This window comes from Hylobates moloch, unplaced genomic scaffold (assembly GCF_009828535.3).
Source record: "Hylobates moloch isolate HMO894 unplaced genomic scaffold, HMol_V3 SCAFFOLD_7, whole genome shotgun sequence".
Lineage (NCBI taxonomy): Eukaryota > Metazoa > Chordata > Mammalia > Primates > Hylobatidae > Hylobates > Hylobates moloch.
In genome coordinates, this window is record NW_026652282.1 from 38,465,588 (window position 1) to 38,478,088 (window position 12,501).

Genomic DNA, 12,501 nt, shown 5'->3' on the forward strand with positions numbered 1-12,501 from the left:
TTCTGGGGATCCGTAAGTCCTACTTGGCTCATGGTGGGATGAGGAACCCACACTTGCCAAGGCTGAAGGGCAGGAGTGAACATGGTCCCCTTACAAATTTAAACCTTCTCTCAGAAGTGTACAGTAGAACTAAAGAAGACAAACAACCAAGGGTAATCTAAAATTGTGATTGGCTCACTAATAATCCCAGGACAAAATGAGAGGTCATTAATCAAGAATAAGTGAAACTGCTATAAAGATGTTTGATATAAAGGCTTGGGCTGAATATGTTGTATAATGGGCTGCAAAGGACCCATATGGTTTTCTTACAAAAGATATTTTGGCCTTTACGCCACTGTTACTAGCAGGTGCTGTACTGTTTTGGAAATTGGCCAAGACAATTGAGGCCAGTGAAAGGGGCAAAAGAAGAAACAAAAACATCAAGAAAATATTGCAAAAGCTAAACAACTATAAAAGGACTGAAAAAATGTGCAGGCTCTACAATCAAAGGAAAATAATTTGGAAAATTATGCAGCCTTGGAAAGACCTATTAAGATTTCTTCTTTCGATTTCATAACAGTCTTATTTAGCAAACAAAATCTGACCATATGGAAGAACTGTGTTAGTTCTAACCTATTACTATAGCAACTTCTAGGCTTGGGTATAGAAGTTTGTTGGTATCTATTGACAATTCTTGTAAATTAGCACTTATTATGGTACAAATTATTTATAACTGACTTAGTCATTTGCCATTTTGCAGCTTTTGTACTGAAATGAAAATATCTTTTGGAGAAAAATGACTTTTGATTATGAACTCTATTCAAATAATGGTTTAAAATGGGGTCCTGTTCTGGGTAAAGAAAATTAAGAATGTAAAAAGTCAGGATCGTCTTCTCTGAGATGAAAAGTGTGCTTTGGCTTAAAAGAGATACAGTACATTAATCACATATCTTATTATTGCTTATTTCTTGGAATAGAATCATTTCTGCCTTTATCAAAGCAAAGTAATATTAATCAATAAGTACTTCTAATTGCTGCATTTTTCTGATTTTAGTCTTTCAGACAACTGGTAATTATCAAGCCATTCTGCATTTTTAAAACATAATTTTATAAAAAGTTCTTTTATTTTGACTATGTAGAATTTTGCCTACTAGATATAACAGCTTTTGTACCTAAAAGCACTGCCATTTTCTTAGAGATAACTTGTTGAGAAAAGTGACACTATCATTTAAAGCTTGCAATAAATATGCCAAACGCTGTAGTACCTTGGAACCAGTTTATTCTTTTTTTTTTTTCTTTTTTGAGACAAGAGTCTCACTCTGTCGCCCAGGCTGGAGTACCGTGGCGCGATCTCGGCTTACTGCAAGCTCCATGTCCCGGGGTCACGCCATTCTTCTGCCTCAGCCTCCCGAGTAGCTGGGACCATGGGCACCTGCCACCACACCCGGCTATTTTTGTTGTTGTTGTTGTATTTTTAGTAGAGACAGGGTTTCACCGTGTTAGCCAGGATGGTCTCGATCTCCTGAACTCGTGATCCGCCCGCCTTGGCCTCCCAAAGTGCTGGGATTACAGGCGTGAGCCACCACACTCGGCCAAGAACCAGTTTATTCGTATGTTAAGTACCACTGTGAAATAGAATGTCCTATCCCATAATTTGCTGATTATATAGATTCCACTTTTGGTTTTTTATCCCATTCTCTGTTTTAATTTATGTGGTAGTAATGTCCAATATTTTTTGATCGAATAGGTTCAAGGTGAAACTTAAGACTTCAAATGATGTTTCAAGAACTCTCAAAGGGTTAACAGTTAAGTCATACTTCATAAGAAGTAAAGAACGTCTTAAAATTTGGAAAATTTCATTGGGCGTAGTAGTAATTGGGTAAGAATAAATTATTTCAAAATAAAAATGTGCGATTACTAGAAGAGCTAAAGCATGCTTTTTTTTTTTTTTTTTTGAGACGGAGTCTCGATCTGTCGCCAGGCTGGAGTGCAGTGGCACAATCTCAGCTCACTGCAACCTCCGCCTCCCGGGTTCAAGCGATTCCCCTGTCTAAGCCTCCCGAGTAGCTGGGACTATAGGCATGCGCCACCACGCCCAGCTAATTTTTGTATTTTTAGTAGAGGCGGGGTTTCACCATGTTGGCCAGGATGGTCTCAATCTCTTGACCTCGTGATCCACCTGCCTCAGCCTCCCAAAGTGCTGGGATTATAGGTGTGAGCCACTGCGCCCGGCCTAAAGCATGTTTCTTCTAGCTAAGTAGTATAACTGGAGCTTCTTACTATTAAACCCGGCATTTATAAATACTTGGTCCAGTAATTTTATCCACTGTCAGTATTTAATAACTGGTTAATGTTTTATGCACCTCTGATAATTAATTTTAAGTTACAAAAATTGTCCAACAGCTCTAATTTTAAAATGAAACTACATATTAAAATAAATTTGATACTTTTTTATGAAGAGAAAAAAATTAGAAGAGAAACCTCTTAAAATGCCATAAATGTACATCTAGCAGTGAACACGAAGTCATATTTAGACTTCAGGAGGATTTTTTATTAGCACATAAATATTATTTTTTAGAAAGACAATGTAACACTCTGAGCATTTTTCTCAGGGAATGCAGAAACAACCCCTGAATCCCAGAACACCCAAAATAAGTTGGCATTTCAGATTCCAGTGGTATGTGATGTTTACTAGTTGTGCCTGCTTCTAAACTTACAGGGGCTCAGAACAAGAAACTTGGACTAGACTCCCAGACACCTGGGTTGGTCATAGGGGTGGAGATTAGAGCCAGGCAATGATGTAGAGACATAGATTACAACCAGATTCTGAGCTAGCAAATACTTAAAGCCAATGTCCTTTAGTTTTTTTTATTGAAAGTGAGACAGAAGCTGCTTTTCTATTAGTCAGCTTTGTATCCCGCTTTATGTTGAAAATAAGTAATTTCATAAAGTTTAGCTTATTTTTAATTGTGTTATTTTACGCTGTTCTCACTGTAAATAGTTATCAAAAGTTAATCATACTAAGAACATGACAGGTGCATTACTGAACTGGGGCCTTTACATGAGCTTCCTATTCCCTCTGCCTGGTCCACTTCTTCCAGGTGACTGCACAGCAAACTCCCTCACTGCCTTCAGTTCTATGCTGAAATGTCACTTCCTCAAAGTTTGAACTAAAATGTCTCATTCAATACTTGAATGTTCTATTTTTTCAGGTTGAGAAAATCATTGCACTTTTTAGGTCATGCTTTCCACTAGTTTTCTTTCATGATTTTTAAAAAAAATTCTCAATCAGACAACTTTTGGGGAAGCATATTAAAGGGTTTAAAACTTAGATAATAAAATAGGTAATTTGTCTTCATTGAACAAAAACTATACCACAGTTACTATGTTTGCAGAGTTGCAGCTGATTTTGCCTACCAAGCCATGTGACTCAGCTGAACAGGGACAACTTGTACCTGCTTCTCACAAAAATGCTGAAAAAAATAATACTCTGACTTAGGCAAATAGTATTTCTTTCTTTCTTTCTTCCTTTTTTTTTTTTTTTAAGAGACAAGATCTCTCTCTGTTGCCCACGCTGGAGTATAGTGGCATGATCATGGCTCACTACAGCCTTCGCCTCCTGGGCTCAAGCGATCTTCCTGCCTCTGCCTCCCAAGTAGCTGGGACCACAAGTGCGCACCATCACTCCCAGCTACTTTTTGTATTTTTTGTAGAGACTGCGTCTCACTATGTTGCCCAAGCTGGTCTTGAATTCCTGGGCTCAAGCAATCCTCCTGCCTCCGCCTCCCAAAGTGCTGGGATTACAAGCATAAACCACCATGCTCGGCCTCAAGTAATATTTCTGCTTCTATCACTTATCTATTGCTGCATAATGAGCCACCTGAAAAATTATTTAAAATTAGTAATTTTAAATAACAACAAAATATTATATCTCACCGTTGTGTGTAAGTTTACAGGGAAATCCCTTTGTTAGTTTCACCTGAGCTCACTCATACAACCGTTGTCAGCTGGAGCATCAGTTGGGCTGCAAGGCCCAAGATCCCTATTCACATGTCTGGCAGTTGATTCTAATCATCAGCTGGGGCACTGTGGTTCTCATCCTTAAATAGGATAGATAAGCTTCCTTATGTGACAGTCTCATTGCAGCATTCAGGGAGAGCAATCATAGAAGTTGCAATGTCTCCTAAGGTCTAAGGCCTACAGTTATCACAGTGTCACTTTCATGTTTAGAAGAGAAACCTCTTAAAATGCTCTAAATATATATATCTAGTAGTGAACAGAAAGTCATATTTGGAGTTTTACTGGATTTTTTATTGCAGCATATAAATATTATTGCTTAGAAAGACAATATAACACTGAAAATTTTTTCAAGATATGCAGAAACAACACCTGAATCACAGATATCCCAGAGTAAGTTGGTATTTGAGATTCTAGTTGCACGTGATGTTGACTAGTTGTACCTGCTCCCAAACGTACGGGAGCTCAGAACAAGAGACTTGGAGTATCTGAGGAGTGGTGGGGGCAGATTATGAGAAGGTGAAGGGAGGAAATACATAGTGAATAAAAGTTGCCTTGGTATGCAGATATGTCTTCAGGTGATTAAAAAAAGTTCTTTCAGAGTAGTTCTCCTCTTGGTACAGATGCCTTTATTAATGAAAATTTCCTTTACAAAAGGTGAGTTTTACAGTTTGCAATTAAGGGGGAGGTGGGAAGCTTTTCCCTCTTTGGCCAGTTCTCAACTTCTTTTAACTCAAAGTAATCAACATGCCAAAGTGGTGTAATTTGGAGTAGCATATCCTGGTCTTCCTCAGTCATATTTTGGGATGGCGTATCCTGAACCCCATCAATACTTTCTCTATAGTCCAGAATTTTTTCTCCAAGATATATATTTTAAGTTCTTACTTAGTAGATAAGGGAGCATAGGGGAGAGTGGGACTGTTTTTTTCAGGGGAAAGTTAGCCCAAAATCCAAAATGTACAACCGATAAATCCACAGAACTCTTGTTGAAGGGCCCTGCCTGGGTGTCCTCTTGCCTCTCATTTAGTCCATGATGGAGAATTATAAATGGGCTCCTTAGAAGCAGAACCAGAAAACTGCTAGTTAACACCAGCACGTGGGCTTTGGGAATCCTAAAGAAGGCACCAAAGCATGAATAAGTAGACATGAGGAATTACACATTATAGGATTGGCATGTGTACAAAGGAGGGGGTAGGTGAAGGATGAGATAGTGAGTGAGTCCTGGGAGTTGCATGTTCAAGGAGCTGGAAGATGTTGGGCGATGCATCTAAACTCTTACTGAGAGACAAATGCTCAGGATTTATCCTGTACAGTGACAAGCTCATTCCCATTTTTATCTCCTTCACTCCATAGCCTGGCTTGTGCTTGTAAAACAATGCACTTTTCTCTTCCATGATAGAATATTGGGATGCATAATTTAATTATTTTACTCCTTCAAATGCTCCAATTTCACCCTTGGGGTAGAAGGAGGTAGACAAGGAGGGTAAGTTGTATAAACCCCAGCAACTTTTTAATTTCACAGAAATTAGTTTTAGACAACGTTGTGTGGCTGAGGGATCAGAACAGCTCATTCTTGCAGATAGCTTGTTTACTGCTGTAAGAGACTTTCAAAAGGAGAGTGGACCTTGTGTGAAATCCAAGTTAGCTGAACCTCCAGTGGGTTCCTTCACTCGAATAAAGTGACCTGATGCCATTGCTTATCACTGTCTCATATCTTGGTCAGATTGTTCTGCCCCGATAACCAGATGTTCTCGCCATGAGTTCCCTTTCACCCCTTCTCACCTTCCTTCTTTTTTCTTCATCTCACAATGACTTAAAATGGCTCCTCTCCCACTGAAACAAGCAATGACATTAAGAGCCACACTCTTGGTATCCACCACAGAACCTCCTGTGGAATTTGTCTAAACTGCTATTTACCTGGGCCCCAAGTAGGAGGGGTGCTGGTGAGATAACTTTCACTCCAATTTGCAATTTTGAATGACAAAAGTGGTCAAAGGACAGTGGGAGATTGTTCTGTCTCTCAGGATCTCCATTTTTTTGTGTGTTTGTTTGCTTTGTTCTGAGATGAGTGGAAATGCCTCTAGTGTTTTCTTTTTACATAAAATATTGGTTTTAGAACTAAGGGGGGTGTGTGTGTATTTAATTTATATATGTAATTTAGTAATTTATTATATATGTTTACTGTGTATATGTAAATTAGTGCATAAATATTTACACATATTATAGCCTCATTTTGTATTACAGCTTTAAAATTTTCTCAATGGCTTTTCCAGCATCTGTAGAAATAACCAGACGTGCAGTTATTTTTTTGGCAATATATCAATCTGGTGTATGGTACTAATGAATTCCTTAATATTGATCCATATTCTTGGAATAAATCCCAGTCATTTGTGGTATATTATTTTCTTACTGTAATGTTGAATTTTGTTTGCTAATATTTTGTTATTTCTTAAAATTTACACTCGAGTGATATTGGTCTGTAGTTTGCATTCATGTACTGTCTTTATCAGGTTTTGCATCACAAAAGTAATAAGGAAGTTTTTCCTTTACTCTCAATGCTCTGAAACAATATGTAGAACATTAGAACTACCTTATCTTTAAATGTTTGTTAGAGTCTTCTTGGGAAAACATCTGGACCCTGTTTTTCTGTAGGGCTATTTCTTAATGATATTCTCAATATTTTTATACGAAAATCGGTCTATTTAAGCTTTATAATTCTAGTAGGGTAAATTTGGTAATATGTATTTCCATAGGACATTATCCATTTTATCTTAATTTTCAAATTCATTTCTATAGAGAAAAATCTCTTCTGCTTCAACAGTTCTTGTCATTTCTTAATCGGCATACTTGTACTTTATCCCTTCATTTCTTGGACAAGTTACCTAGTGGTATTTCTGCTTTTTTTTTTTCTTTAATAAAGTGATTTTGATTTATTAATGAGGTCTATTTTATTCTATTCTCAATCTCTGCTTTTACCTTTATAGTTTCCTTTCTCGTGCTCTCTTTTGGTTTACTTTGTTCTTTCCTAGTTCTTTTTTAAAAACTTATGAGTTTTCCTGCAATCACTGCTTTACATATATCTCTTAGATTCTGATACATACTGTTTTCATTGTCTTTATTCGTATAAATTCTGTAATTTTTTTCACTCGCGTCCGTGTGAAGAGACCACCAAACAGGCTTTGTGTGAGCAACAAGGCTGTTTATTTCACCTGGGTGCAGGCGGGCTGAGTCCGAAAAGAGAGTCAGCGAAGGGAGATAGGGGTGGGGCTGTTTTATAAGATTTGGGTAGGTAAAGGAAAATTACAGTCAAAGGGGGGTTGTTCTCTGGCAGGCAGGAGTGGGGGTCACAAGGTGCTCAGTAGGGGAGCTTTTGAGCCAGGATGAGCCAGGAGAAGGAATTTCACAAGACAATGCCATCAGTTAAGGCAGGAACAGGCCATTTTCACTTCTTTTGTGGTGGAATGTCATCAGTTAAGGCAGGAGCCGGCCATCTGGATGTGTACATGCAGGTCACAGGGCATATGATGGCTTAGCTTGGGCTCAGAGGCCTGACAGTTTTAATCTATGTTTCCCCTTCACCCAGGAGTTGTTTCATAGAAGGGTTTTTCATTTCCAGGTGAAAGAGCTCATTTGTTTTATATGTTTGCTTGTTTGTTTTTGTCAATAATTTCCAGTTTTATTATATTGTGATCAGATAAGTTATTTGAACCATTTCAACATAATGTAAATTACTGATGTTTTCCTTGTGACCTAATGTAGGATTGGATTTTGAGAATGGATTAATAGGTGCTTGAGCAGAAGGCATATGAGGATGTACAGCTCATATATGTTCATAAAATCTACGTTATTAATCAAGTTGCTTAGGTATTTTTTTCTCCTTATTTTCTTTTTGTTCTTTTGATCTGTCTTGCACTGAGAGTGTTATAGTAACATCTGTTATGATTACTGTGTTTTCATATGTTTCCTTGAATATTCTGTAGTTTTTTTTCAAAAATATGGATGCTGTCTACATTTAGTGTATAAATATTCACACACATTATGGCTCCACTTTGCAGTACAATGTTTGGCCACACACACAAAAATGTCCTTTTTGTCATATTTAATGCTTTGGGGCTTAAACTTTGATGATATCAACATCTCTATGCCTATGCTTCCTTTGCTTCCGTTTAGTATACTTTTCTCATTTGTTTATTTTGGCCTTTCTAAATTTCTTAATTATAGGTATGTATCATGTCCATGGCATATTGTTGTGGTGTGTTTTGTGAGAAAATTAAAAATATTTTTAAAAATCATGAATGTATTAGTTATTAGGGAGAAAAGTAATATATTTTTCTTACACATCACTAGGTTTATGGCTGAGGCTCCTGTAACAAAATATAGATTAAAAAGAGAGAAGCATAACAAATTCACTTAGTGTAAGTTGTACATGACACAGGAGACTTCAGAAATGAAGACCCAAAAATTCAGCAAAAACTGTATTTTTGTGGACAGTCATGCAGAGGTATAATTAGAAGACAAAAGGATAAATGGTAAGAAGCTGCAGGAAACTTAGCAAGGCCTGTTTTTTTCAGATTCTTCTTGGCCTCTCTGTGTGACATTCCTTCCCTCTCGGTATGGGGTAGTCTACTTATCACATGAGGGTCTTCAAGATAGGAGGGAGGGAGAAGATCAGAGAGTAGTAACCTTCCTAGGTTTTCTGGCCTGCTTCAGGGAAGAAGGAACAAGGGAAATTTCAGTTTCTATGGCCCACTTTATGAGAGAAGAGATAGGAGAAGGTCAGAGAGAACTTCCTGCTTTTTTGTTTCTTTGTTTTTCAATTTACTTCAGCTTAAAATACTCAGTATGTCAAGATGCTATATTTTGGGATAGTGCTTCCTACCACATCATTATCTACTGCCAGACAGACAAACAACTCCACAACTTAGCAGCTTGAAACAACAAACATTTATTATGGTATAGTTTCTCTAGGTCAAGAATCAGGGAGCCTCTTAACTGGGATCTCTGGCCCACGGTCTTCCATAAAGCTCCAATCGAGTTGTTGGCCAGGCTACAGTTATCTCAAGGTTCAGCACTTTAAAGATTCACCTCCAAGCTCTTCTAGTTGTTGTCAAGTCTCATATTCTTGTTAGTTGTTGGCTGGAGATGTCAGTTTCTTACCATGTGATCCTCTCTACAGGACAGCTCACAATATGGCATCTGGCTTCTCTCAGAACAAGTGAGCAAGGCACTGAGAGAGAGTAAGACAAAAGCCACAATCTTTTTGTAACCTAATCTTTGAAGTGACATCTCATCACTTTTGCAATATACTGTTCATTAGAAGGTAGTGGGTAATTTCAGTCTACACTCAAGGGAAGGGAATTACACAAAGGCTTGAATACTTGGAGGTAGCACTCTTTGGGGATAAAAGCTACCTATCACAGTTTTCCTTCTGGCTCTCAATGATCCACTTCCTTTCCACATGCAAAATACACTCACCCCCTCTGAAGGTCCTCAAAATTCATAAATCATTAAAGTACCAGCTCAAGGTTTAGAATCTCATTATCTAAATCAGGTCCGGGTGCTGCTACGTGGGTGAAGTTCCTCTTGTCTTGTGGACCTGTAAAACTAAATAGCTGAGTTATCTTCCTCCCAACACACCCAACATATAATTGTGGAACAGACATGTGATTAACACTGTAGATATTCCTTTTTAAAAAGGGAGAAAATGGGAAGCAAAAAGGAATCACCATTCTGCAGAAATCTTAAATCCAGCCAGGCAAATGTTAGATATTCCTTGATTGGGTCTGGGTACTTGGCTTTACATGCCTAGCTTTTTGGTTTAGCCTTCTGAATCAGAATTTGCAGCTGAGTGGTTTCCTCAGTTTGCTACGTACTAGTAGAATTTTGAGGGATCCAAGAACCTCTTTTCATTTTGTTTTCTCTTTGTCCCTTGCAGTCCAAGCTGTCAATATTTTTGCTGATACAGTTTTATCAATAACTGTTTGGGTCTCCTGTAAATTTCATTGAGGTTTCCTTCATTAGAGAAAAACCTACACCTACAAATTCCCTTGAGATAAGTTCTTCTCTACCTTGTGTTCCTGCCCATAGGGCTGTGAAACAGCACCTTTAAGCTTTTGATTTAAAGGATCTGTAAGGCATACTCTTAATCTCTTTAAAGTGCCTTTTGTGTGACTGAATACAACTTTGAAGATCTAAATAGAATCTTTGATATTTCTTAAATTTTAAGAGATTTTACAGTCACACTTTTCATTTTTGGACAATGATTCCTGGAAGTGCCATAGATTTGATCAGAAGTCATTTCTTAATTTAAGCATTATTTGCCATTTGGAGAGGCTAAGATTTTCAAAGCCATAAGTCCTGGCTCTTTTTAAAAGAACACCACACCCTTCCCTCAATTTATCTCTCCCCTGTCACATTTTACTATAAGTATCAAGAAGCAACTAGGTGGTACATTCAACACTTTACTTAGAAATAACCACAGTTAGACTACCCAGTTCATTAAGCACATTTTCTACTTCTCATATAACCACAGACAACAGTTATATTCTGCCACTACATTATAAGAATCCCAGCTTGGGCAATGTAGTTAGACCCCAGCTCTACAAAAATAAATAAATAAATAAATAAGTAAAAAATAAAATAAAATAAAAAGCCAGGTGTGGTGGCATGTGCCTGTAGTCCTAGCTACTTAGGAGGCTGAAGTGAGAGGCTTGAGCCCAAGAGTTTGAGGTTACAGTAAACTATAGTCATATAATCATGCCACTGCATTCTGCCCTAGATGACAGAGTGAGACCGTGTCTCTTAAAAAAAAAAAAAGAATTTTTTTAGGAATTTCCTTCCTCTGAGATTCCAATAACATTTTCCTCACTTTCCCGTAAGCGCTCACTAGTACCTTCCTGAAAGTCCCAAATTTTACAGCGTGTTCAAGGCACTTTAAACATTTACTGACACTTTCCTCAAAATTCACTGCCCAGTTCCAATGTAATGCCCACAGTTTTAGTTATTTGTATGGCAGTACAAGACTTCCAGGTAACAAAATCTGTACTCATTATCTAGTGCTATGTAGCAAATTACCCTGAAATGTGGAGGCTTAAAACTATAGACTTTTATCCCATAGTTTCTTAGGGACAGGAATCCAAGTATGAACTAGTAGGGTTCCTCTAGTTCAGATTATTCCATAGGGCTATAATCATTTTGTAGACGGGTTTAACTGACTGTGGTAGGTGCCTCTAATGATATGAATATTATTCTTTTACTGTCATTCATTTTTACTAGTTTGTTTCTCATCCATTTTGCTTCTTTCTTTGTCTTCATTATCTTACTTGTTTTCTTGACTTTTTTCTATGCTCCTTATTAAGTTTCACTTGAGTCTATTCTACCTTGGGTACCTTATTACTAATTCTTTATTTCTAAGATATTTTGTCTTCACTTTAGTTCTTTCTTAAGACAATTCTCTTTTCATATCTCCTTGGTTTTTGTTGTTGTTGTTGTTTTCCATTTTCTTTCTTAGTGTTTGAATTTCTTACAAGGAGGTTTTTCATATCCTCAAACACATATTTGATTATATATTTAATTCTTACAGTTTTCTTCTGCTTTTTTTTCAGAGACTTCTCTTTGTATGTGTGAAATTTTCTCATTCGTGTGAAAGTTTCTCTTCTGATTCTTAAGAATAGTTCTATATGAATTTGCTGATTTTCATTTTGTTCATTTTTATTGCATTGGGATGTATCACAAGATTCCTAGTTTAGTGATGTCCTTTCTCTTTACATAACAATTTCATACATTGTAAACAGATTTGTTTGTTTGTTTTGGTGGAGTGGCAGGGCTGTGTGTCCCCTGGTTATATGATTCTCTTTTGTTCTGTAGGATCCTACATTTTTCCCTTTAGTTTCTCTTTTCTTTCATCACCTAATTACCAAGTGGAGTTTCTTACCTTCTTTATTGACTTTTTTTCTCTTTCAGAAGCTATGTTTCAAAGGTTGCCCCTTTAAACCATAGGTACTTTGAAATCCCTTCCCTGTGATCCATGTTCTGATCTAGTCATATGCTTTTTTAGAATATTCAGATTTAAGGTAGAATTAATCTTTCTGAGGATAATTTTGGATCAATTGGCTCCTTCCTTAACTTCCTTTTCTGTCTTCCCTACAGTTTTTCTCTTTTGCCTTGTGGCTGGAGGGTGGGGATTCAGGTGATAGCATGGAAGATTGTACTGGAATTTGGTAATTTTTATTTTTTTAACCTATTGTTACTCGGAAGTTTTCGCATTCTATGTCTTCAAGTTATGCGGAGGGCTTCTTTTGTGTAAATTTACATTTGCCATCTTGTTATTTGATATTGTTTTAGGAAGATACGGTGGGAGAGTGGTAGCTTGGTGACCACCATTGTCTTCAGCTACCTAGAAGTTCTCCTTTTAATTTTTTTAAACATTTCTAATTACTTTTTCAAATTTTGTGTTTGTTAAATTAGACATACCGAGAAGCCAGGGACTATGTACATCTTGTTCTG

General features: G+C 37.2%; 1 pseudogene; it reads left to right on the forward strand.

The window, feature by feature from the left end:
- Nucleotides 1-238: 238 nt before the first annotated feature.
- On the forward strand, nucleotides 239-462 carry LOC116811269 (small integral membrane protein 15-like; annotated as a pseudogene).
- The last annotated feature ends 12,039 nt before the right edge of the window (nucleotides 463-12,501 follow it).